Here is a 26,490-nt window from a genome sequence, read left to right on the forward strand (position 1 = left end):
TAATTTCTTCACTGTCAGATATAAATAATAGCTTCTCTGCCACTTCAGTAATGCATGATTGTGTCATGTTCATTTTCTCTTGTTTTAGTAGTCACATCAATTACATGGAACGAGGAAATGATCCACAAAATTCAGAGATTCTTCTGAGATTTTCATAGGAAACAGAATTGCAACCTTTATTCTTAGGACTTTTCTTGCCCATGTACCTGGTAAGCATACTCAGGAACCTGCTCATCATCCTGGCCATTAGCTATGACTCTCATCTCTACACCCTCCCATGTGCTTCTTCCTCTCCAACCTGTCCAATGTAGAACATGGATCACCTCCACCTCTACTCCAAAGGTGCTGGTGAGTATACAGACACAGGGAAAAGTCATAACTTAGAAATCTGTATCATGCAGACATACTTTTTCATACTCTTTGTGGGGTTGGACAGTTTCCTCCTGACTGTGATAGCCTACAACTGGTTTCTGGCCATTTGCCATTCCCTGCACTATATGGTCATTGTGAACCTTCAGCTCTGTGGACTGCTGGTTCTGGTAACATGGAATATCAGTGTCCTGCTTTCCATGTTACACTGCTTGATGGCGTCACAACTGCCCTTCTGCAGAGACTTGAAAATCCCCCACTTGTTTTGTGACCTTAACTAGGTGGTCCAACTTGTCTGTTCTGACACCATTCTTAATGACACGGTGATGTATTTTGCAACAGTCCTGTTGGGTGGTGGTTCCCGGGCTGGTGTCCTTTGCTCTGACTCTAAGATAATTTTTTCCATATGTGGAATCGCATCAGCTCAGGGGAAGTATAGAACATTTTCTGCATGTGCATCTCACCTCGCAGTTGTCTCCCTATTTTATTGTACAAGCCTAGGTGTGTACCTCAGCTCTGCTGCTACCCACAGCTCACAGTCAAGTGCCACAGCCTCAGTGATGTAGGCCATGGTCACCCCCATGCTGAAGCCCTTTGTCTATAGTCTGAGGAACAAAGACATAAAGGAAGCTCTGAATGTGCTCTTCAGGGTAAAGCAATAAAATGCCACTTTTCAAGAAATGCCTGGGATTCTAGGGCTCTATGCCTAACAGCCAGAAATTGTGATTCTTCAATCAGATCACGAAAGAAATTAAACCTATTCATATGCTGGAATTTTAATGTTTTAAATTTTAACCACTTTATTGAATTTAAATAACTCACTTTATCAACCTTTCTGCTCCCTCCAATATCCAACAATTTTTCCTTTTGTTGTTTTCCTAATTTCTCAAGGTTATTCCCAATCTTGGATCAGAAACAATTTGGAGATTCTCATTTGCTTCTTTCAGTGATGAGTTGTACTTGTTTTATGGGATAAATTAAATTTCACAGCTTAGGATATTTATATAATTGTGTTGTATAGGAAATTCTGAGACCACAGTTTTTTTCACTTTTATGTCTACCGTTCTTTTCTATATCACTACCTTAACTGATCTTCCTGATAATGTAGACATTAACATATAGTTTGTTTCATAGCTGGTGGTGGGGTGTCATTGTTTTCATTAAGATCCTGTTCTCTTATCAGCTCAGCATCCAGAGTATCCCTGGTGCAGAGTTGTGAGGCAAAAATTGCTTATCAAAAACATGCTCTAGGGAGATGTCATCACAATGGTGGTGTGAAAGGATCCCTTTGTCTCTCCCCTTCAATCTACAGTGAGTAAAACATCCAGAGTCAAAAAAAGTTACATTGTCCAACACGTCAGGATGCCAGAGATCCATACACAGATACATGTGAAGGTGGCTTGATTGGAGCACACAGAGGAGGATAAACGGTGGCACAGCAGAGGTGGTGCCCAGGATCCTGGGTTTTTGCCACAGTGGCTGAGCCAGCCACCCTCAGGCCCAGAAAACACAGTGGACAGTAGAAAAGATGCACAAGTGAGTCAACCCTCTTGATTGCACTGGTGCCTATGGTCACAGGGAGCACAGCAGCAGCAAGGAAGAACCTCACAATCCTGGGCCTCCAACTGCAGCCCAGAGCCTGGTAGCAGCAATGGAGGCAGGCATACAAATCTGTCCTCCCAATGGTGGTATCACCTGCAGCCACAAGGAAAAAGGCAACATTGGAGGTGGAGTCCCATGGTCCAAGCTCCCTCCCAAAAATTTCCTTTTCCATGCAATGGAAACAGTGCTTCTGATGCAGAGGATCTTGGATGTGAGAAAGACAATATTCATGTCTGCAGCCTTGGCACTGAAGACAACAGCTACAGTGACAGAGGCAACAGCAAGACATCCATGATCCCCAAAGGTGCAGCCTGTGAAGATGACAGTACTAGCAACATCCTTAATAGAGGCAATGGAGAGTGGAAAATGCTGATCTTTAAAACTATCCAGAGGAAATACAGGTAAGAGAAAACAAAAACTAGTGCTATCAAGCCACTTGGTGAAAAGAAAGAGAAAGAGCTGTATTATCCAAATGTTTGAAGAGTTAGAATTTAAAAAAAAAGTCTTACCTAACTAAGAAAAGTGTTTGCTACAGCAAATGTGCTGGCAGAGGAATAATTCATTAAGTGCCACAATAAGCCATGGTAACACAGAATCACAAAAATAAAATAAAAATCTTCCACAAACCAAACATAAATTCATGGAAGAGTGTGAACTAACTGAGGAATAATTCAAAAAATGTCATGAAGAATCTCAACATGTGGGGCCTGGCCCAGTGGGGCAGCAGTTAAGTTCACATGTTACGTTTTCTGGAAGCCTGGGGTTTGCCGGTTTGGATCCCGGGTGCAGACATGGCACCACTTGGCAAAAACCATGCTGTGGTAGGCATCCCACGTATAAAGTAGAGGAAGATGGTCATGGATGTTAGCTGAGGGCCAGTCTTCCTCAGCAATAAGAGGAGGATTGGCAGCAGTTAGCTCAGGGCTAATCTTCCTCAAAAAAAAAAAAAAAAGAATCTCAATATGCTATGACAAAACTCAAAAGCAGTTCATTAAGTTCAAGAATAAAATTAATGAACAAAAGAAATACTTTACTAAAGAGATTGAAGCAAAAAGAACTAAATAGAAATTATGGAGCTGAAGAAGTCAATAAATGAGAGGAAGAATGCATTAGAAAAAAGTAGCAATAGAGCAGATCACATGGAAGAGAGAATCAGTGACCTCGAAGATGGAAATCCAGAGGTAATGCAGGTAGAAGAGGAGTGAGAACTAAGATTTTAAAATAACGTAGAAATTCTATGAGAATTCTCTGACTCAATTAGAAAAGGCAACATAAGGATAAGGGGGAACCCAGAAGGAGAAGAGAGAGAAGAGGAAGAGAGTGTTTTAAATGATATAACAGCTGAGAACTTCTCCTATATTGGGAAGGAACTAGATATACAAATCCATGAAGTTAAAAGAATACTAAATTATCCCAATGCAAGAAGGATTTCTCCAGGACATGTTATATTAAAATTGTCAAAGGTAAATGATAAAAAAAAAAGACTATTAAAGGCATCCAGGTGGAAAAAAAACCATAACACACAAGGGAACTGCCATTAGGCTATCAGCAGACATCTCATAAGAAACTCTAGAGACCAGGAGAGAGTGGAATGATATATTCACAATATTGAAAGATAAAACCTTTCAGCCAAGAATACTCTATGCAGTAAAGTTACCTTTCATATATGAAGGAGAAATAAAGGCTTTGCTAGAAGAACAAAAGCTGAGGGGGTTCATCACGACTAGACTTGTCTTACAAGAAATCATGAAAAGAGCTCTCCTACCTGAAACAAAAAATGCAAAGGTATATGAAACTTTGAGCAAGATGATAAACAAAATCATAAAATTTCAACTCTATGTCAGAATGGATTAATAAACACTTAATTATAACAAAGACTAAAGAAAAAGGAAGCATTAAATACAACTATAATCACTTTAATTTCATAATTAACTCACAATATAAAAACGGATAACAGGGGCTGGCCTGGTGATGCAGCAGTTAAGTGTGCACATTCTGCTTCTCTGTGGCCCAGGGTTCACCAGTTCGTATCCTGAGTGCGGACATGGCACTGCTTGGCAAGCCATGCTGTGATAGGTGTCCCATGTATAAAGTAGAGGAAGATGGGCATGGATGTTAGCTCAGGGCCAGTCTTCCTCAGCAAAAAAAGAGGAGGATTGGCAGTAGTTATCTCAGGGCTAATCTTCCTCAAAAAAATAAACGCATAATTTGTGTCAACAAAAACAAAGAAAAGGAAGAGGCAAAGGACAGAACCTGCATAGGCAAATGAAGATGAGATGCTATCAGCAAAAAAAGGGCTATCTTATCCGTGAGAGCTTTTATACAAACCTCATGGTAACCACAATATAAAAATTCAGAGCAGAGACACAAAACATGAAAAAAGAGACAACTGAGAAACACATCACGGAAAACCAGAAAACTGAAATACAAGACAGAAACACAAGGGAAAGCAAACAATGGAAATACAGAGCAACCAGAAAACAAGATAAAATGGCAGCATTATGTCCTCATATATCAATAATCATTCTAAATATGAAATGGAGTGACTGGATGGATTGAAAAACAAGAGCTAACATATGCTGCCTCCAGCAGAATCATCTCAGCTCTAAAGAAAAACATAGGCTTAAAGTAAGGGATGGAAGATGATACTCCAAGCAAATGGCAGACAAAAGAAAGCAGTGCTGACCTACTTATATCTGACAAAAATGATGTCAAGCCAAAAAAGATGAGAAGAGACAAAGATGGGCATTAAATAGTGACAAAAGAGAAAATCCACCAAGAAGACATACCATTTATTAATATATATGCACCTAACATACGATCACCAAATTATATAAAGCAACTATTAACAGACCTGAAGGGAGAAATTGACAGCAACACAATGATACTAGGGGAATTTAACATCCCACTTACATCAATAGATAAATTATCTAGAAGAAGCATCACCAAGAAGACATTGGCCTCAAATGAAACATTAGACCAGGTGGACTTGATAAATATATAGACCATTCCATCCAAAAACAGCAGAATACAGATTTTTGTCAAGTGCACATGAAACCTTCTCAAAGACATACCACATGTTGAGAAGCAAAACAAGTCTCAACAAATTTAAGATTGAAATCATATCAAGCATCTTTCCAACAACGATAGAACGAAACTAGAAATCAACTACATTTGTGAAAAAGTCACAAATATTTGGAGACTAAACAATGTGCTACTGATCAACTACTAGATCAATAAACAAATCAAAGGACAAATAAAAAATACCTGAAGGCAAATGAAAATTAAAATATTTGATACCAAAATCTATAAGATGCAGCAAAAGAAGTACTAAGAGGGAAGTTCATAGCAGTACAGCCCTACCTCAACAAACAAGAAAAATCTCAAATAAACATTACACCTAAAAGAACTAGAAAAAGAAGAACAAAGAAAGCCCTAAGTCAGCAGGATAAAGGAAATATTAAAAGTCAGACTGCAAATAAATGAAATAGACTAAAAAGAAAATACAAAACATCAATCAAACTAAGAGCTGGTTTTCTGAAAAGATAAGCAAAATTGATAAACCATTGACTAGATTAACTAAGAGTAAAAGAGAGCAAGCTCAAGTAAATATAGTAAGAACTCAAAGAGGAGAAATTATGATGGATACCAGAGAAATATGAAAGATTATAAGAGAATACCATGAAAAGCTATATATCGACAAATTGCGTAACCTAGAGGAAATGGATACATTCTTAGAATCATACAACCTCCCAAAACTGAATCAAGAAGAAACAGGGAGTCTGAAAAAATATTGATCACTAGTAAGAAGATTGAAACAATAATCAAAAACCTTAAAACAAAAGACCAAGACCAGATAGCTTCTCTGATTAACTCTACTAAACACTCAAAGAAGACTTAAAACCTATCCTTCTCAAACTATTCAAAAAAATTGAAGAAGATGGGTCTCTTCATAACTCATTTTACAAGGACAACGTTACCCTGATACCAAAACCAGACAAGGACAACACAGAAAAGGAAAATAGGCCAATATCACTGATGAACATACATGCAAAAATCCTCATCAAAATATTAACAAATCAAATGCAACAATACTTTAAAAAGATCATATGCCACAATCAAGTGGGATTTATTCCAGGGATGCAGGATAGCTCAACATCCAAAAAATAATCAATGTGATACATCACATTAACAAGATAAACAATAAAAATTACATGATCATCTCAATAGATGCAGAGAGAACATTTGACAAGATTCAGCATCCATTTATGATGAAAACCTCAATAAAATGGATATAGAAAGAAAGTACCCCAGCATAATAAATGCCAAATACAAAAAAGCCAAAGCCAACATTATACTCAATGGTGAAAACCTGAAAGCTATGTCCCTAAGAACAGGAACACGACAAGAATTCCCACTGTACCACTTTTATTCAGCATAGTGTTGGAAATCCTAGCCAGAGCAATTAGACAAGAAAATGAAGTAAAAGGGGTCCACACTGGAAACAAAAAAGTAAAACTGTCATTATTTGCAGATGACATGATTTTATATATAGAAAACCCTAAAGAATCCACCAAGAAACTATTAGAAATTATAAACAGGTAAAGTTTCAGGGTATAAAATCAACGTACAAAAATGAGTTTTGATTTTACACTAACAATGAACTAGCAGAAAGAGAAATTAAGAATACAATCCCATTTACAACAAAAAGAACCAAATATTTGGAATATATTTAGCAAAGGAAGTGAAAGACCTGCACACTGAAAATGATAAGAACTTGTTGAAAGAAAGTGAAGAAGACACGAAGAAATGGAAAGATATTTTAGGCTCATGGGTTGGAAGAATTAACATAGTTAAAATGTGCACACTACCTAAAGCAATCTCCATACTTAATACAATCCCTATTAAAGTCCCAGTGACATTTTTTCTTATAAATAGAACAAAGAATCCTAAAATTTATGTGGAACATGAACAACCTCAAATAACCAAAGCAATCCTGAGAAAAAGGAATAAATCTGGAGGTCTCACCTCCCTGATTTCAAAGTATACTACAAAGATGTAGTAGTCAAAACAGAATGATACTGGCAGAAATCAAACACACAGATAAAAGAAACAGAACTGAGAACCCAGAAACAAACCCACACATTTATGGACAGCTAATTTTAGACAAAGAATCCAAGAACATATAATGGAGACAGAACAGTCTCTTCAATAAGTGGTATTGGAAAAACTGGACAGCCACATGCAAAGAGTGAAAGTAGACCACTATCTTATACCATACACAAAAATTACTCAAAGTGGATTACAGATTTGAATGTAAGACCCGAAACCATAAAAATCCTAGAAGAAAACATAGATCCTATGCTCTTTGACATGAGTCTTAGCAGTATCGCTTTAGATCTGTCTCCTCAGGGAAGGGAAATGAAAGAAAATATAAACAAATGTGACTACATCAAACTAAAAAGCCTCTGCACAGCAAAGAATAGCATCAACAAAATCAAAAGACAGCCTATCAATTCGGAGAAAGATATTTTCAAATCACATATCTGATGAGGACTTGATATCCAAAGTATATAAACGCTCATACATCTCAACTACAATTAAACCAAACAACCCAATTAAGAAATGGGCAGAGGGGCTGGCTCCATGGCCGAGTGGTTAAGTTCGCGTGCTCCACTACGGCGGCCCAGGGTTCGGATGCTGGGCGCTGACATGGCACTGCTCATCAGGCCACGTTGAGGCGGCATCCCACATCCCACAACTGGAAGGACATGCAACTAGGATATACAACTATGTACGGGTTTGGGGCGGGGGGGGGGGTTGGGAAATAGAGCAGAAAAAATTGGCAACAGTTGTTAGCCCAGGGGCCAATCCTTAGGGGGAAAAAAAAAGAAAGAAATGGGCAGAGAATCTGAGCATTTTTCTAAAGAAGATATACAGATGGCCAACCAGCACATGAAAGATGTTCAACATCACTAGGGAATTGCAAATCAAAACCATAATGAGATATCACCACATCCCAATCAGAAGGGCTATCATTAACAAGACAACAAATAACAAGTGTTGGAAAGGATGTGGAGAAAAGGCAATGCTTGTACACTGCTGTTGGTAATGTAAATCGGTGCAGCCACCATGGAAAACAGTATGAAGCTTCCTCAAAAAATTAAAAATAGAACTACCATAGGATCCAGCTATTCCACTTCTGTGTATTTATCCAAAGAACACTAAAACACTAATTCAGAAAGATATATGCACCCCCATGTTAATTGTGACATATTTAAAATAGAAAAGCTATGTAAACAATCTAAGTGCCCACTGACAGATGAATGGAAAGAAAAGATGTGGTATATATATATACAATGGGATACTACTCAGTCATGAAAAAGAATAAATCTTGCCATTTGTGACAACATGGATAGACATTTTAGGGCATTATGCTAAGAAAAATTTCGGACAGAGAAAGACCAATACTGTATGATTTCATTCATATGTGAAGATAAAACAACAACCAACAAACACTTGTATGTAGGGAACAGATTGGTTACCTGTGGGGAAAGGAGGTTGGGGGAGGGCAAAAGAGGTAAAGGGGAACACTTGTACAGTGATGGATGGCAACTAGAATTTTGGTCGTGAACACAATGTAGTCTACATAGAAGTAAAATATAATGATGTACACTTGGGCCAACCTGGTAGTGCAGCATTTAGGTTTGTGTGCTCCACTCTGTGGCCCGGGGTTCAGATCCCATGTGTGGACATACACATTGCTTGTCAAGCCAAGCTGTGACAGGCATCCCACGTTTGAAGAAGAGGAAGATGGGCACAGACGTTAGCTCAGGGCCAGTTTTCCTCAAATAAATACATAAATAAATATAACAATGTACTCCTAAATTTATATAATGTTATAAACCAATATTACAACAATAAAAACAAGAATTTTACAATACTTTTTGACAAATCTTTTCAATGAGAAAGAAATATGTTCTTATTTTCCAACTAGAATTTGAATCTTTATTATGAAATATAATAGACAGAAATAAATAAAACCTTTTTGCAAAAATAAAAGATAAAGGGAAAAACAGTTAGATATTTGAGAGATCACAAAGGTTAGTAAAGTGAAATACACAAATTGTATAGAGAAGTTGTGTCAAATAAATGGAAATTCCTGGAAATAATGAATACGCATAAGTTTAATGTCTACAATCTTTTAAAAAGAATCCCAATTTCTAGGTACAAGAATTTGAAGCCTATAATCCCGGGCCCTTATTTAGGCCAGGACAATTGGTCCTTTTTTTTCCTTGAGGAAGACTAGCCCTGAGCTATCATCTGCTGCCAATCCTTCTCTCTTCTTCTCTTTTCTTTCTTTCTTTCTTTCTTTTCTTTTTTTTTTTTTTTGCTGAAGAAGGCTCACCCTGAGCTAACATCTGTGCCCATCTTCCTCTATTTTATATGTGGGACACCTGCCACAGAATGGCTTGATGAGCAGTGCATAGGTCAGCACCTGGGATCTGAACTGGCAAACCCTGGGCCACTGAAGCAGAGCACATGAACTTAACCACTGAACCATCAGGACAGCCCCAGGACAATTAGTCCTTTTATAGCCACTATCCTCAAAAATATTTCAGAGCACTGTTTACATCTTTGTTCCTCAGACTGCAGATGAATGGGTTAAGCATGGATGTGACCATGGTGTACATCACTGTGGGTTGAAGTTGAGTGTGAGCTGTGGTTAGCAGCTGAAGAAAAGTCCATTCCTAGGCCCATACAATAAAATAAGGAGACAACTGAGAAGTGAGACACATAGGTGCAAAATGCTTAGTACTTTCCTTAATCTGATCTCATTCCATGTATAGGGGAAATTATTTCAAAGTATGAGTCAATGATCTCACTCAGGGAACCACCACACAGTAGCCCAGCTGAAAAATACATACCCAGTTCATTAACAAAGCTGTCAGAACAGGCAAGTTGGACCAACTGTTTGAGTTCACAGAAATAGTGGGGTATTTCCAAGTCTCTACAGAAGTAACTTTGTAACACAACACAACACAACACAAGTAAGCTTTGTCTTAAGGAATGCAAAAAAGACACTGATGCACTAGCATACCAGAACCAGAATTCCACAAAGCTGGTGCTCCAAAATGACCACGTAGTGCAGGAGGCAGAAGATGGCTGGGTAACAGTCATAGCCATAACAGTCAGGAGAAAATCATCCAACTCTGCAAGGAGTAAGAAAAAACACATCCAGGTGATGCATCCTCCAAGGTTGTAACTTTTCTCTGGTGCCTGGATGTTTTACAGAATATTTGGGATGGTGTTAGTGGTAAAACAGATGTCTACAAAGGACAATTTTCAGAGGAAAAAGTACAAGGGCATGTGGATGTGGGAGTCAGAGCTTATGGCCAGGATGATGAGCAGGTTTCAAAACACAGTGATCAAGTACATGGAGAGGAAATGCTCAAATACAAGGGTCTGCAATTTGTGTTCTTCTGAAGGTCCCAGAAGAAGAAATTGTGAAACTCCTGTAATTTTCCTTGGCTCCATGTAGTGTATGACTACCAGGGAAGAGAAAATAACAATCTGATTAATTTTCAACAAACAAACATTACTCACATAGTTGAAATGCTACAATTTATATTTTTTAGTCAAGAAATTAATTTCATAAAGAAAATAGAGACCAGTAAGGAACAGAAAGGATCAACCTAAGTGTTGTTTTTTCATCAAAATAAACAAAATTCATCAATCTTTAGTCAGAATAAGTAAGAAAAAAAGGGAGAAGACTCAAATAAAATTAGATTGAAAGAGGAGACCTTACAACTGATACTATATAAATACTATATAAATACATAGGATACAAGAGACTACTATGAACAATCATATGCCAAAATATTAGATAACCTGGAAGAAATGGATAAATTCCTTGAAACCTACAACCTACTAAGACTGACAAGAAGAAATAAAAAATCAGAACAAACTAATAATGAACAACGAGATTGAATCAGTAGTCAAAAATCTCCCAAAACAAAAAACTCCAGGACCAAACAGCCTCATTGGCAAGTTCTACCAAACATTTAAATAGAATTATTGCCAATCCTTCTTGAACACTCTCAAAAAATTGAAGAGGAGGGACCGCTCCCAAGCTTATTCTATGGGGCCAACATTTCCCTGATGCCAAAGCCAGATAAGGACAGTAAAAGAAAAGACATCTATATACCTGTATCCCTGATGAATATAGATACAAAAATTATCAACAGATTATTAGCAAAATAAATTCAAAAACCATCAATGTGATAAAGACCATATATGACAAACCCATGGCTAACATTATACCCAAAAGTGAAAGTCTGAAATCTTTTCTTCTAAGATTGGGAACACAACAAAGATACCACTCTCACAATCTTGATTTAATATAGTTTTGGAAGCCCCTGCTAAAGCCATTAGGCAAGACAAAGAAATATGTCATCCAAATCAGAAAGAAAGAAGTAAAAGTGTCACTTTAAAAATGATGTAATTTTTTATGTCAAGAATCCCAAGACTCAACCAAAAATCTATTAGAACAAATCAATGAATTTTGTAAAGCTGCAGCTATAAATTCAACATAGAAAAATCAGTTGTATTTTTATACGCTAATAATGGAATATCTGAAAAAAAAACCTATCCCATTCATTATAGACTCAAAAACAATTAAATACCAAAGAATAAATTTAGCCAAGGAAGTGAAAGATCTACACAACAAAAATCTACAAGACTTTATTGAAAGAAATCAAAGAAAACTAAATGAATGAAAAGACATCCTGTATTCATGAATTGGAAGATTTAGTATTGTTGAAATGTTCATACTACCCATAGCCATCTATAGGTTCAATGTAACAAGTAATAAAATTTTATTGTCTTTCTTCACAGAAATAGAAGTAACAATCCTAAAACTTGTATGGCATCACAAAAGATGCTGAAATAGCCAAAGCAATCCTGAGTAAGAATAACAAAGCTGGAGGCATCACACTTCCTGAGTTCAAACTATATTAAAAAGCTATAGAAATTTTAAAGTATTCTTTTGGCACAAAAATTGACACACAGACCAATGGAACAGGATAGAGATCCCAGGAAAAAACCCCACATACACAGCCAACTACTATTCAATGAGGGACCCAAGAGTAAAGGAGAGTCTCTTCAACAAATAGTGTTTGAAACTGGAAAAATACATGTAATAAAAATGAAATTGGACCTCTAACACTACTCCCAAAAATTAACTGAAAATGGATCAAACATTTAAACATAAGACCTGATACCATTAAACTCATAGAAGAAAATGTAGGGAAGAAGCTCCTTGACATTGGTCTTGACAATGATTTTCTGTATATGACACCAAAAACAGAAATAACAAAAGCAAACATCAACAAGTGAGATTACACTGAACTTAAAAGCTTTTGCACAAGCAAAGGAAAAAAATCAACAAAATAAAAAACGACCCACAGAATGGGAGAAAATATTTGCAAACCATATATTGGATAAGAGATTAATGTCTAAAATATATTAAAAAACTCATACAACTCAATTACCAAAAAGCAAACAGTCCAATTAAAAAACTGGGTAGAGGAACTGAATAGACATTTTTCCAAAGAAGATATCCAAATGGCCAACAGGTACATGAAAAGATACTCAGCATCACTAATAATCAGAGAAATGCAATACAAATTCATAATGAGATACACCTCATACCTATCAGAATGGCTACCATAAAAAGACGAGTGGTAAGTTTTGACAAGCATAGGTAGAAAACGAAACATTTGTTTACTGTTTAGAGGGAATGCAAATTGGTTTAGGAACTATGCAAAAACAATATGGAAGTTCCTCAAAAACCTAAAAATAGAATTAACGTGATCCAGCAATCCCACTTCTGTGTACATACCCAAAGGAAATAAAAGTAGGATATCAAAGAGAAATATGTATTCCCATATCTATTGGAGCATAATTCACCATGCCAGGATATGGAAACAACCTAAGTGTTCATCAATGGATGAATATATAGAAATTATACTCAATGGAATATTATTCAGCCATGAGAAAGAGGAAAATCCTGCTATTCACAGCAACACTGATGGATCCTGAGGCCAGACAGAGAAAGACAAATACAGTCATGCACTGCATAATGATGTTTCAGTCAACAACAGACCACATGTATGATGGTGGTCCCATAAGATCAGTACCATATAGCCTAGATGTGAGGTAGGCTATACCAACTAGGTTTGGGTGAGTACACTCCATGATGGTCAAACAATGATGAAATCACCTAACGATACATTCTCAGAACACATCTTTGTTGTTAAGCAATGCATGAGTAAAGTGTATGATATCACATGCATATGGAATCCAGAAAAGCCAAACTAACAAAAATAGGGAGTAAATGATAGTTCCCGAGGACCAGGGCTTGGGGAATTGGGGAGATGTTGTTTAGGGGTGCAAACTTGCAACAAGTCCTGGAGTTCTAATGCACAGGGTATTAAATATAGACAGCAATATTGTTTACAATTATGAAACTTGCTAAGAGAGTAGATCTTGGTTGTTCCCAATACAACAAAGAAATGATAATTGTGTGGCATGATAGAAGTACTCACTATAGCTACAATGGCAATCATATTACAATATATGAATGTATCACATCAACATGTTGCATATCTTAAATGTATACAATGTTACATGCCAAATATGTCTCAATAAAAACAAAAAAAAATTCAATATTTTGTGTATAGATTCAGTCTGCTTTAGGGAATTTCTTGCACCATCTTTAATTAGGAAATTTGTCTCCCTCTCAGCTTCCCCCCTTGATGTCATGTATTCCACAGTTTTAATGAGAAACTCTTTTACTCATTTTGGGAATATGTATTGAGTGTCACCAAAGTTCCCAGCACTGCCTTGGAAATGAGTATAAGGTGCTGAAAGAGAAAACTTCCTCACATTAAGTCATGGAGAAATAATATAAGCAAATAAAAAATTATGTAACATATCAGATGGCAACAGGTGCTGTGAATAAGACAAAAGCAGGTATAAGGAGAAAGTGAAGCAAGTGCTATTGTTTTTATAGGTGTTCAGGCAAGGTCTGCAAACAAGGTGACATTTGAAAAGAGACTTCAAGGGAGAGGGTTCAGGAGCCAGGAGCATATCTGGGAAGTGTGTGCCTGGCAGGGGGAACGGCCATTGTGAAGGCCCTGAGGCAGATGCTTGATTCAGAAATTCAAGTCCAAAAAAATGAAGCCAGTGTGTCAAGGAGAATGAACAGAGAGAGAATGATGAGAAATGGTGTCGGAGAACGTTGAGGAATGGGGTGGCCTCCGTGCTGCTGTTGAAACTTCAAGTCACAGGACGTCCCTCATCCACACTATGTACGACTTGCACTTTATTCATCTGGCTGCAAAGGTGTCTTGTAGGATTAAATGAATCCTTTCTTTATTATCGTCTGTTGACTGAGTTCTGGCCTCTGTATCATAAGAGTCTCCTTGGAGTATGAGCTCAGGTACCCTTGCAATGAGGACTGCTCACATTCCAAAAGGCACACACACATATGTGTGTATACATGCGTATATGTTTATCTATTTGTACAGAGAGAGAAATGAAATGGACATGAGAAGTAGTAAAGACCTAATAAGATCAAATGGTCCCTGAGAGACTACGACGCAGAAAAGCTCCTTTGGTTCTGGTGACACTTTATGCCCTGTTCTATTCCTTTTATGCCCAGGAAAAATAATAAAAGAACAAAATTAGGTATATCTAAAACACAAAAGTAGTGTGTCGTATCAAATACCCTACATGTGGAAGACGCCAAGAGAAAAAAAGCAAAGGAAACAACCCAAAAGCTCACAAAAGGGAATATACAAAATACAATGAAAGCTGGGCATTTTTTATATGAAACAGTATAAGACTTGTTATTTTTGTACCCATGCCCTATTTATTTGACTAATTGGTTTTTATGTCATCCAGTAGGGGATGTGGCAAGCCCCTTTCTCACCTTTCTAGTGTGGCATTTTTCTTTGTTATTCTTGGGCTTTGATCTCTTATTTGACAAAACCAGTGAGCACACTCTATTGCTGTTTATGGTCTTTGTCCAACATGCAAAGGCCCTCCCAGACCATACTCTATAGATTGTGCACACATCATGGCAATCAATCCTCTCACACTGAATAACTTTCATCATCAGATTTATACCTGAGGACACTATGTCATACACAAATGTTTTCATTGACCTCTGTCTTCTCGATTATAATACAAGATCCAACAAGTAGGGCCTTCACATGCTTGTTTAGCTTTGTGTTTTCACAAAGATGTTTTCATTTATATAGAAATTAATTTAGGAAAATGAAAAGTCAGGAAATTAAAAAAATGACAAGGGGAATAAAACCATGTTAAACAGTATAGTTAGAAAACAACAGCAATAAATAAAATTAAATGAAGCATCAAACACTAACTGAATAAATGACAAAAAATAATTTAATGATATTAATATGAATTAGTAATTAAATTGGCAAGGACCTAGACATAATACAATATAAAATGTTTCTAGAATGTTCTGGCATGTAGCAGATGCTCAGCTATTATTTGTCAAATGAATCAGGAGTTAGGTCACATTATATATGGACAAGTATATGGCAAGGTTCTATTTTAATTTGGAAAGGTTGAACTGTTGATGAAAGCTGGCATAAATGGCTATCTATCTTTCAGAAAATTAGGTTTCTCCCCTCACTCAAATATCTTACAAAAAATTGGAGAGGTTATACCTCAATGTAAGAGTAACCCAAGCATTTTAGATGAGCCTCTAGAAATGACATAAAATATATGGGTGGTCAAAACTATCTTAATTAAGTTAAGAAACTCAGAAGTAAGAAAACATATATGTTTAACTAAATAAAATTAAAATTTTTTCATGGTCCAAATATGCCCCCAACACAACTGAAAAACAATAATTTGTAAAAATTACTTGAAAAGCTGATAAGAATAGACAAATGGGCATATAGTAATAACAGGTAAGTGAAAATAGTGACCAAATATATAAATCTTTGCTTAAACTCAGTTTATAGTTGAATAAAGCAAGAAGAAACCTCTTTAACTCCCATCATCCTGGGAAAAACCTTAAAGAGCTGTCACATTGATAGGGTGAGAACTTATGAACTAGTAGCAAAGGGCTCTTCTCTAATTTTGCTGGCAGAAATGTGAACTGCTACAAGGTGTTGGATGTGAAATATGAAACAAAATGGAGCCACGTGTCTAAGGGGTTTAAAATGGAGCCAGAAGCCATTAAGGAACTGGGTCTTATGCATGCCCTCGTCAGACAGAGCATGAACTTACAAACTGAGCCAGGAACCAAAAGTTCTGAGAAGAAGGCAGCTCATTACAGTGAGGACTTTTGCCTCCCTCTAGGCAGCCTTTGCAATCAATTGTACTTCGATAACTTAGCTTGCTTTCTGCCACCAACTATAGTTAGCATGCTTTGTAAGGCAACCCTCCCTTATTTGCCTTCAAAAGCCCTGATTTTTACTCCCCAGGGGGACACTATTTGAGTTTCTACCTAAATCTGTGCTCCTGTGATCCCAAATAAACACCTCTCTTCCTCTCATTTGGTTCTTTACTTTTAGGTTAATGTTGGGAAACATTCTCAATGCAGCTATAAATATTAAAAAGACAGATATTCTTTAACTCAAGGTTTTACAACATCAGGACAATTGGCATTCTGGGCCAGATCACTGTTTGTGATGGGGTCTGTCCTGTGAATTATAGGATGTTTAGAGCATCCTTGACCTCCGCCCATCCTCCCCAGCATGACAGACAAAAAGCTCCCAACATTGCTCAGTGTACCCTGGGGGACCAAATCACCCCTGGTTCAATCACCATTTGAACTTCATAATTTCAACATATTTTTCTAGCATTGATATAATAGCAATTGAGTCAGAAAAAATATGAAGGTTATCAAAAGTGTGAGTGAGAAGCATAGTCATACTGATTCTGGCCCTGATATCAGTTCCCCTACATTAAACCCAGCATATATGGGGTTAAAAGCAAAGCACTCATCCCCTTTCCCTGCTTACTCCTGGGCTTCTGGCACCAGAATCCACCATCCACCAAGGAGGCAGACAACCAAGGATAGCTACCTGCAGATTCTGTTATCTCCTCCTCCTCCTTTCCACAAGCAGTGACCCAGGGCCACAGGCAGGCTGGTGGGAAAGCTCTGACCAGCAAGACCACAGGTTCCCCTTCCCTACAAGCAGCCACATTCCTTGAAACCTTCAGAACCCCTTGCCTCCCATCTTTCAGGGAGACCAGAGGAATTTGAGGGCTCACTCTTGTCTTCAGGCTGACATCACCAAAAATAAAAACCCTTTCCTTGCCATAAGGCTGGTGTTCCAGTTTTTATTCAACTGCTCTTGTGTGGTGCATAAAGAACCTATGTTCATAGCTGAAAACAATACTATGAAATATTCTGCAGCCACTGAAATCGTGAACCAACATCATAGTAGCTGATCAGAGGCAAGTCCATGAGGTACTAGTGAGTAAGAAGAAAAAGGGACAAAAGGTAGAAAAACATACTGAACTAAAACAAAAGGAGTATTTACAAAGTGCATAGGATTCTACTCATGCCTTTATCTAAAAGTGTATGAATATATATGTGTGCATAATATAGGAACTGAACTTATAAAGGAAATTAAGAACTTAAGGAACAAAGTGTCAGAGAATGAAATTAGGTTAAGTATAGTGGTTTCAAAAGACAACTGTATGTAACAAAATTGAATGAAAATCTACAGTTAACATATAAAGACATGAAATAGTGATAATTTAATGACAGTAACATGGTCACTAACATAAAATTAAACTGCAAAAGTCTTAGAAATAAAAGTATAACAGAAGGCTTTTAAAATGTGGGGAGGAAGCAGTATCTCAGTTACAATTCCATTTTATATAAGGATACATCCATATCTTTTATGGGTGATCTTCAGTCAAGTGTAAATAAAAATGCCTTCCAGATGATGGCTGAAGATGAGGCAACTTTCAGAAATAGATCTAATCACAAAAGGTCAAAAGGAGCAATAAGGAATAACAGACATGTGAAAACTTATTGGAAAATGTATAAACTTTGGTGTATTAGCATTAATGATGCAGATCTTTCACTATCATTTCTGTCTAAAGCAATGAGTTGCAAGTGAAGAATGATAAAGTGACAGCTGAATTCTTTCAGAAAATGATGAAAAGCAATGGAACAAATGTATTATGACTCACTGATAGATCTGACCACACAAAATTTATATACACTCACAATTCCCCTCCAAGCACATCTATAAATACATAAAAGAACTAGATGGCCAGCAGCCAATGTGTGAAAAAATATTCCAATTCTTTGTTGAAAGAATTCAATAAAAACCAAGAATAAAAGTACCTCATCCCAAGATATAAAAGCAAAGGACTCACATGGATAATTTGCCGTAAGAAAATAAATGACTAACAAAGACACATATATGTTCTACATCACAGGTAATGAAATAATTGCAAAGTAAAACTGGTTAGCACACTGATTTTGAACTATTAAAATTTTTTTTTCATGTGAATACCCAGAGAGAGAGAAGATACTGGGAAATGTGTGTCTCACGTACTGCTGTTATAAGGATGTTTTTGCAAACATTCTTTGTTCTGGATCTTCTTCATCAATACAGAAACATAGGCAAATATGCCCCATCTCAAAATTCTTTTTAAAATGCGCTCACTTCACTTTAAATCCCTACATGTCTAACATCGTGTTTCTCTACTCCAGTTAGTTGATAAGATCCTTGGACTTAAGCTCTACTTTTACTGGAGGCACTTTATGCCTCTTGTTTCCTCTTCAGGTTGGACTTCCACTACTATCACATAATTGGCATCACTGAACCTTGCGTTACTGATTTCAATGTTCACTTCTCTTTTTAGCCTCATAAAAACACATTGATATACTAATCAAGCAGGCAAGCAAACACAGTGACCTCTAGGCTCTGGGCTATGCTGGACTGGCTCTCAGGTGACCTCAGGTAAACGTTTTTGGCCTCCATTCTCTTTTATCCTCTCCTGCAGTGTCTATTGGGCCCTCAGACTCACCTGGATGGGATCTCTGAGAGCATGGTTTCCATGTGGAAGTCTGAATTCCTCTCTGGATGGTTAATGATGGGGATTGAAGCTCTCACCCAGACAAAACAGCAGGAAGGGGTCAAGCATTGGTCCAGAACCAGACTCAGGAGTGCAAAAGAAACAACCATGACTCCTACAACCCAAACTGCAAACCCTGAGGGACTGAGCAGAGGAGATATTTACAGCTCCCTATGTCTGCTCATTAGGCACATTTTCCTCTTGTTACTCCAACCTCCAAGCACATGATGTCCCTGTGGGATGCTGATCTGGGCAGAAAGGAATTTTTCCTGCAGTTTCTCTGTTCCCAGGAGACCAGGTTCTAAGCCAGGTAAACTCAGTTGTTATTACTCCTTCTCCATTGAATCAGCTGCCTTCCAGAGGTAAACTCCCAGCACCTTATCCCAACCCTGTTTTCTCTGAAGTCTAAGACTGAGGACTCTAACTCCCTACTCATCAGTCTAACTCCCTACTCATCAAAGTATTGGATCATCAACATATTGACTGGTGGTAAGAACAAAACCTATAATATCCTTAAAATATTATTATTCCCCTCTTTATGAGAGGGACAACTTTGTTTCTTTAATATAAAACTTTGGACACTACACTCCTTGGATTCTGACACTCTTGCCAAAACTATTAAGAATGTTCTATCTCAAGTTAAAAGCCATCTTTGATTCCCTTTCTATAAAAGATTTTAATTATAGAAGATATATTTAGATATTTTATGCACCGTAACCTAGCTTAGCACATTGTAGGGATCGCCCAGTTTAATCTTTAGAAAAGCCCATTCTGTGAGGTAGTACTATCATGCATTCCATTCTCAGGAATGAGGCTCAGAGGGATTTAATGTTCTACTCAAAGGTAAACTGAATACACATTGGAGGCTTGACTGGAATTCTGTTAGGATGCTTCCAGTTCTCAAACTCTGAGACAGAGATAATTTTGCCCATGGGAATATTCAATGATGAGTGAAGGGATCCTGACAAACACTCATAATGCTCTGGACAGAGCCCAACACAAATCCTTATCAAGCCCCAAATGTCAACAGTGAGGGGGCGAGGAATAATCCTATACCAGCACTCATCTAACTTCATTGTGCTTAAAAATCATCAGTAATTTTAGTTCAAATGCAAACTCTGATTCAGCAGGTGGTCTCGAGGACTCTGCATTTGTAACAAGCTCCCAGGTGGTGTTGGTGCTGCAGCTCCTGGTCTGTGGATCTTACTTGGAATAGCAAGATGTATTTCTATCTTAATTTCATGAGTAGACAGTTTTAGGTTTTCTCTGCCAAAAAAATGCCTTGTATGTAATTTTGAAAGAAAACTGTTTCACTCATTGTAGAGGCTGTGATAAATTCTGTTTGATTCCTTTATAATATAAGGTTGCTTGAGTGTCATCAAATAATATACATCTGAAAAAGTCTTTGTAGGAGGCAGAAGAAGGGCCTCAAAAGATGTCCACATCCTAACCCAAGAAGTTTTGAAGATGTTATTTTACAGAGCAAAGGGAAATAATGATCAAATGAATTGTTTTCTAACCATTGATTTTAAGTTTAAAAGATTAGAGTGAATTGTGCAGGTTAATGTAATACAACCATTATGGTCCTCTAAATATGGAAAGAGAGGACTTAAATTGGAGTCAGAGAGGCATTTGAAAATGCTCTGCTGCTGGCTTTGTACACAGAGAAAGGGGATGAGCCAAGGAATGCAGGTGCACTAGGAAGTGAATTAAGAAGGAAACGTGTTCTTTCCTGGAGTTTCCAGATGGATCCCAGCCTGGCAGACTTCTTGATTTAATCCCAATGAGACCCATTTTGACTTCTGATCTCTAGAACTTTAGGGAGAAAAATTGTGTTTTTTAAGCCTAAGGTGGTACCTTCTTATAGCAGCAGTAGGAGTCTAACTCAGAGATTTACCCAATAACATTTCGTTTGTGGGAACTGAGTTTAAGCCTCTCAGTTCATTCATTTATATTACCTTGGGTAGAGGTATTTCATGTTGCAATCTTACCTTAATAGAAGAAAAACCAATTAGAGTTAGTGTGGAGATATTTGGCTCCATTAGCTGATACAGTGAATTTCCCATTGCGTAAGTGTAAATGTGGTTCTGACTTTCAGGCATTAAGAAAAGAAAAATCTGTTTAATTTAATTAATTAATTAATTAATTTTTTTAAAGATTAGCCTGAAGCTAACATCTATTGTCAATCTCCCTTCTTTTTCCTTCTCCTCAAAGCTCCCCAGCACATTGTTGCATATTCCAGATGTAGGTCATTCTGGCTCAGCTATGTGGAATGCCACCTCAGCATGGCTTGACGAGCAGTTGATGAGCAGTCCATGCCCAGGATCTGAAATGGTGAAACCCTGGGCCGCAGAAGGACAGCAAGAGAACTTAACCGCTTGGGCCAGCCCCGGGAAAATTCTTTATTGTTAAAATTAGGATCACCCATTCTACTTTAAATCTTTGTGTTTAAATTTCTACATTCTTGGAATTTCATGTTGATTTAAATGTTCGTTCTTTTCATTTCTTTACCCTCCAACTTACACTAAAAGTTTCTTTCAACATTATAAATGATTCTGTGCTCATGTACATATATGTATGTGTGTGTAATTATTTGAAAGAGAAATGTATATAAATACACACAGATATGCATTACTTCTTTTGCACAGTAATAAATGTGTGACCACAGGCCAGGAACAGATTTTGCCACCACAAAATGTGCCTCTTTGGCATTAGGATTATTTTGAGCTCATGATTATTAAGAAACAGCAGACATGGGGGAAGCTCTGAAAACCTAATTGAAGTTACCCTTTCATAGGGGAAATCTATACTTATAAGAAAATTTACATATATAACAACTTTATACGTGTTTGCTTTGCCTTTCCTGGTTGCCTCCCATAACTGATCCATCTTAACCACATAATACTAACGCTGCATTTCTTGAGCAGCTGGTCAGCCAGAAGCACATGCAGAAGAGAACATTTTAAGCTGCCAATCAAAACTCATCCTGCCAGTGCTTCTGCGTACCTGCCAGCCCCTCTAATCCCTTAAACTTTACCCCAAACTTTGGACAGGCAAGACTGATTTGAGAGTCTTGCCTCCTGTATCCTTGCTGGTGCACCTTGCAATAAAGCTTTCTCTTCTCTGAAAAGCTGATGATGTGCTATATTGGCTTTTTATGTGCATCAGGCATTGGGCCCTCTTGCCTAGTAACAAATGTATGTTATCATATTTTGCTTCATCATACCTAAGGTCAACTCTGACTCAAGGGAAATTTATTTATTCATATTTGTCTTTCCATGTAGCTCCCACTTGGAGACATTTTTAATCAATTTTCACCAGTGTCTATGGTAGGCATGGTGAACACCGAGCTGAATAACAGAAGAGGATCCTAATGAGTAGGAAAAAAACACATGATCAGCTATAAAAACAGCATCTTAAAGTCTGCTATCAGGAAGAACAATTGAGGTAGATATACAAAGGAATGATGTTCACAAGAGTGAAAAACAGTTATCTCAGATTTTCCTCTGCTATAAACTTATATAAATACCTGTGGTTGTCAAGAACAGTCTTTTTCCATAGGAGTAGAACAACTCATGACTGTTCTCTTAGTCAAACAAAAGAGGAAAAATCAGTATTATATATTTCAATTGAGAAGAAATTAATTTTAAGAGATCCATGTACTCCCTCAGATAAGTGGGAATTTCCAAAAATTTCACATCAAAGGTTGGGAATAACGTTGGGAGAGCAGGAAAACAACAAAGGGAATACCTCTTGAATATCAGAGAGGTCATAAGCTTAATAAGGTGAGTTACATAAATTGTACAGAGAAGTTGGAATCAAAGAAATGAAAATTCCAGGAGAAACTGGAGGTGGCATATTCTACTTCCACAATCTAATACAAATCACAATTTCTGGCTCTGAGCTTTGAGTTCTGAAATCAAGGGCACTTCTTAAACACTACGACACTTGTTCCCTTTACAGCTGCCAACCCAAAGAATGATTTCAGAGCCCTCTTTATGTCTTTCTTCCTCATACTGTAGCTGAAGGAGCTCAGCATCTGTGTGAGCACAGTGTACATCACTGAGGCTGTGGCACTTGATTGTGAGCTGTGGATTGCAGCAGAGCTGAGGTACATACCTAGGTCCATACAATAAAATAAGGAGACAACTGAGAGGTGAGAAGCACAGGTGGAAAATGCTTTATACTTCCTTGAGCTGATGAGATTCCTCATATTGAAAAAAAAATATCTCAAAGCATGAGTAAAGGATCTCAAGAAAGGGACTACCACCTCACAGCACAGCTCCAAAACACACCACTGTGTTACTAAGAAAAGCATGTGAACAGGCAAGTTCGACCACCTGATTGAGTTCACAAAAAGAGTGAGGAATTTCCACATCTGTACAGAAGGACAGCTGCAACACCGTTAAGCTCTATAACAAGGAATGCAGGACTCTTATGATCCAGGACACCAGAACCAGCAGTGCACAGAGATGGGGGTTCGTGATGACCACGTAGTTCAGGGGGTGGCAGATGGCCACAAACTGGTCATAGGCCATCACAGTCAGGATAAAGATGTCCAATCCCGCAAAGAGTATAAAAAAATATATCTGGATGATGCATCCTGCATAGGTTAGGCCTTTTCTCTGAGTCTGGATGTTCAGGAGCATCTTTGGGATGGTGGTGGAGGTGGAACAGATGCCCACTAAGGACAGGTTGGAGATGGAGATGTACATGGGTGTCTGGAGGTGGGCGTCTGAGTGATGGCCAGGATGATGAGCAGGTTTCCAAACACAGTGGTCACATGCAAGGAGAGGAAAAGCTCAAATATGAGTGGCTGCAGTTCTCGATTCTCTAACAATTCCAGAAGAAGAAATTCTGAAATTCCTGTATTGTTCCATGTTTCTATAGGTGCAGGTGACCAACAGGAAAGAAGAAAATAAGGTGGTTAATTTTTAACACACTGGCACTACTCACATAGTTAAATAATTCTATTGGCCTTTGGCAGTCAGGAAATTAACTTCAATGTTGTATGTATGGATATGGTCCCCTTCAAGGAATCCCTTGTTTCATCTCTGATTAGGTATTTTGAGCCAAAATCAGCCTTTTCCCCAAGAGGTCAAGTGTTCCATAGTTTTAATGACAAATTAGTTCCTGCATTTGAGGAATATCTCTTAGTGTCAACCATGTTCCAGGCCCTGTCTAGTCAATGAGCACAGAACGCCAAAAAAATTAGCTTCTACAGTCCAGTGCTGGTGAGAGAATATCAGCAAATTAAAAAAATATATAAAATATCAGATGGTGACACGTACGCTGATGAAAATGAAAGCAGGAATGAAGGTGAGAGTGGACACACACCCACCCACAGCACACCGTGTCCTGGGCTGTGTTACTTCCATGTCTTTCTCCCCAGCAGTCACACTGATTAAGCTAAGAGAAGATATGACACAAATTATCTAGATAATATTATGTTAACCCCTAAAGAGTACATAAATGTTACCCAGAAATTTCAGTTTGTGAGCCTCCCATGTAAGATAAACTTGGAACTCCATATTGGTATGGCCATTTTCTGCCCTGATGTAAAAAACATAAAATCCCTGTGTGTGTATGTGTGTGTTTGAGAGAGAGAGGGAAGAATTGAAATGGATGTGTAGGGTAAAAATGATCCGATAAGCCCAGGTGGTCCTGAGATACTGTGAGTGAGGAAAATCTTCCTTGGTTCTGGTGGCATTCCACCCAGTTGTATCTCTTGTTACCCAGCAAAAATGATAAAAGAGTAAAAGTAAATGGTCCATAAAAACACCTTACAATTGAACAACCCAAGAGAAAAGTCAGCAAAGAGATACAGTTGTATTAAGCAAAATTGAATGGAGTATCAAAACATAACTGAAACATGATATACAACAGCAGTAAATGACAAGCATCAACATGGATTGATAATGAAATTAGCAAAGACTTTGACGTAAGAGACTATAGCATGATATGTACCTAGAACCTTCCGGCACATAGCAGACATTCCGCTATTATTTTTTGAATGAATCAAGAATTAGGTCTCACTAGATACGGACATTTAGCATATGAGAAGGTTGTATTTCAATTTACTTGGGAAAGGCTGGATTATTCAATAAAAGTTGACATACATGGCTAAATGTCTGGAAGAAAATGTAGTGGTTCATTACCTCACACATCTTTAGAAAATCAGAGAGATTAAAGTCCCCAGTGTAGACATGACACTTTAGTTGAAGATATAAAAAACTACATACAAAATCTAAAGGGGGGCAAAGCTATCATAATTAAGGTGAGAAAATTAGAAGTAAGAAGAAAGACATATTTAACCATGTAAAATTTAAAACATTTTTGTGGTCAAAAATATCCAACAAAAAGTCAGCTGAAAAACAATAGTTTGTAAAATACAATTGAAGTGCAGCTAACTGTAGAAAAACAGGCATACAATATATGGACATATAGTAATAATAGACAAATGATATCATGATCAAATATACGGATCTTTGTTCACATGGAGTAACAGTTTAAGCAAACAAGAAATCTCTTTCATACTATCAGCCTGGGAAAACATTTAAAGATCTCTCACCTTGATTGGGGTTGGAACTTTTAAATAGGTAGCAAAAATGCAATGGAGGGAACATTATAAGACTGACTGATAGATTTGAGCAGACAAAAATTATAAACTGTCATACATTCCTCACAAATACATCCGTGCATACATAAAAGAACTAAATGTGTAAAGAAAGTCCAATTCTTTAAAGAATTCAATCAAGAAAAAGGAATAAAAACATTCTGACACCACTATCCAAAAGCACAGGACTCACTGAGGCAATTTGTAAAGGAGAAACTAAATGGCTAACAAACCCACAAATATATTGAGCCTCACGCTGATGAAATATTTGCAAAGTAAACCGCATTCGTATACACTATTTCACCTATTAAATGCATCATTTTTTTTGCGTGAATACTCAGAGTAAGAGAAGATACCCTGATCTATGTGTCTCATCCACCATTGTTGCAAGGATGTACTTTCAAATATTCCTTGGTTGGATCTTTTTCATCAATATGGAAACAGTCTAACATGCTCCAGTTTAAAATGAAAAGAAATACTCTCACTTCACTGTATGTCCCTCCACAGCTAATACTCTATTTGTCTACTCCTGCTAATTAATAAGATCCTTGGACTTAGGTTCTACTTTTGCAGGAAACATCTATGCCTCCCAAAGCCTACTTTCATTGGACATCCATCAACGCCATTTAATTGTCAACATTGACATTTGCATTTCTGAGTACAATGTTATTTTTTCTTTTCAGCATCATAAATATATATATATATATCGATTTATTAATAAAGCCAGCAAACAACCACAGAGATCTGGCCTATCT

General features: G+C 37.4%; 2 pseudogenes; one reads left to right on the top strand and one right to left on the bottom strand.

Moving 5' to 3' along the window:
* Positions 1-268: 268 nt before the first annotated feature.
* LOC138923029 (olfactory receptor 1571-like) lies at positions 269-2,376 on the top strand (annotated as a pseudogene).
* A 20,662-nt stretch (positions 2,377-23,038) lies between these two features.
* LOC138923030 (olfactory receptor-like protein OLF4) lies at positions 23,039-25,114 on the bottom strand (annotated as a pseudogene).
* Between the last annotated feature and the right edge of the window lie 1,376 nt (positions 25,115-26,490).

This window comes from Equus caballus, unplaced genomic scaffold (genome assembly GCF_041296265.1).
Source record: "Equus caballus isolate H_3958 breed thoroughbred unplaced genomic scaffold, TB-T2T haplotype2-0000440, whole genome shotgun sequence".
NCBI classification, from domain to species: Eukaryota; Metazoa; Chordata; class Mammalia; order Perissodactyla; family Equidae; genus Equus; species Equus caballus.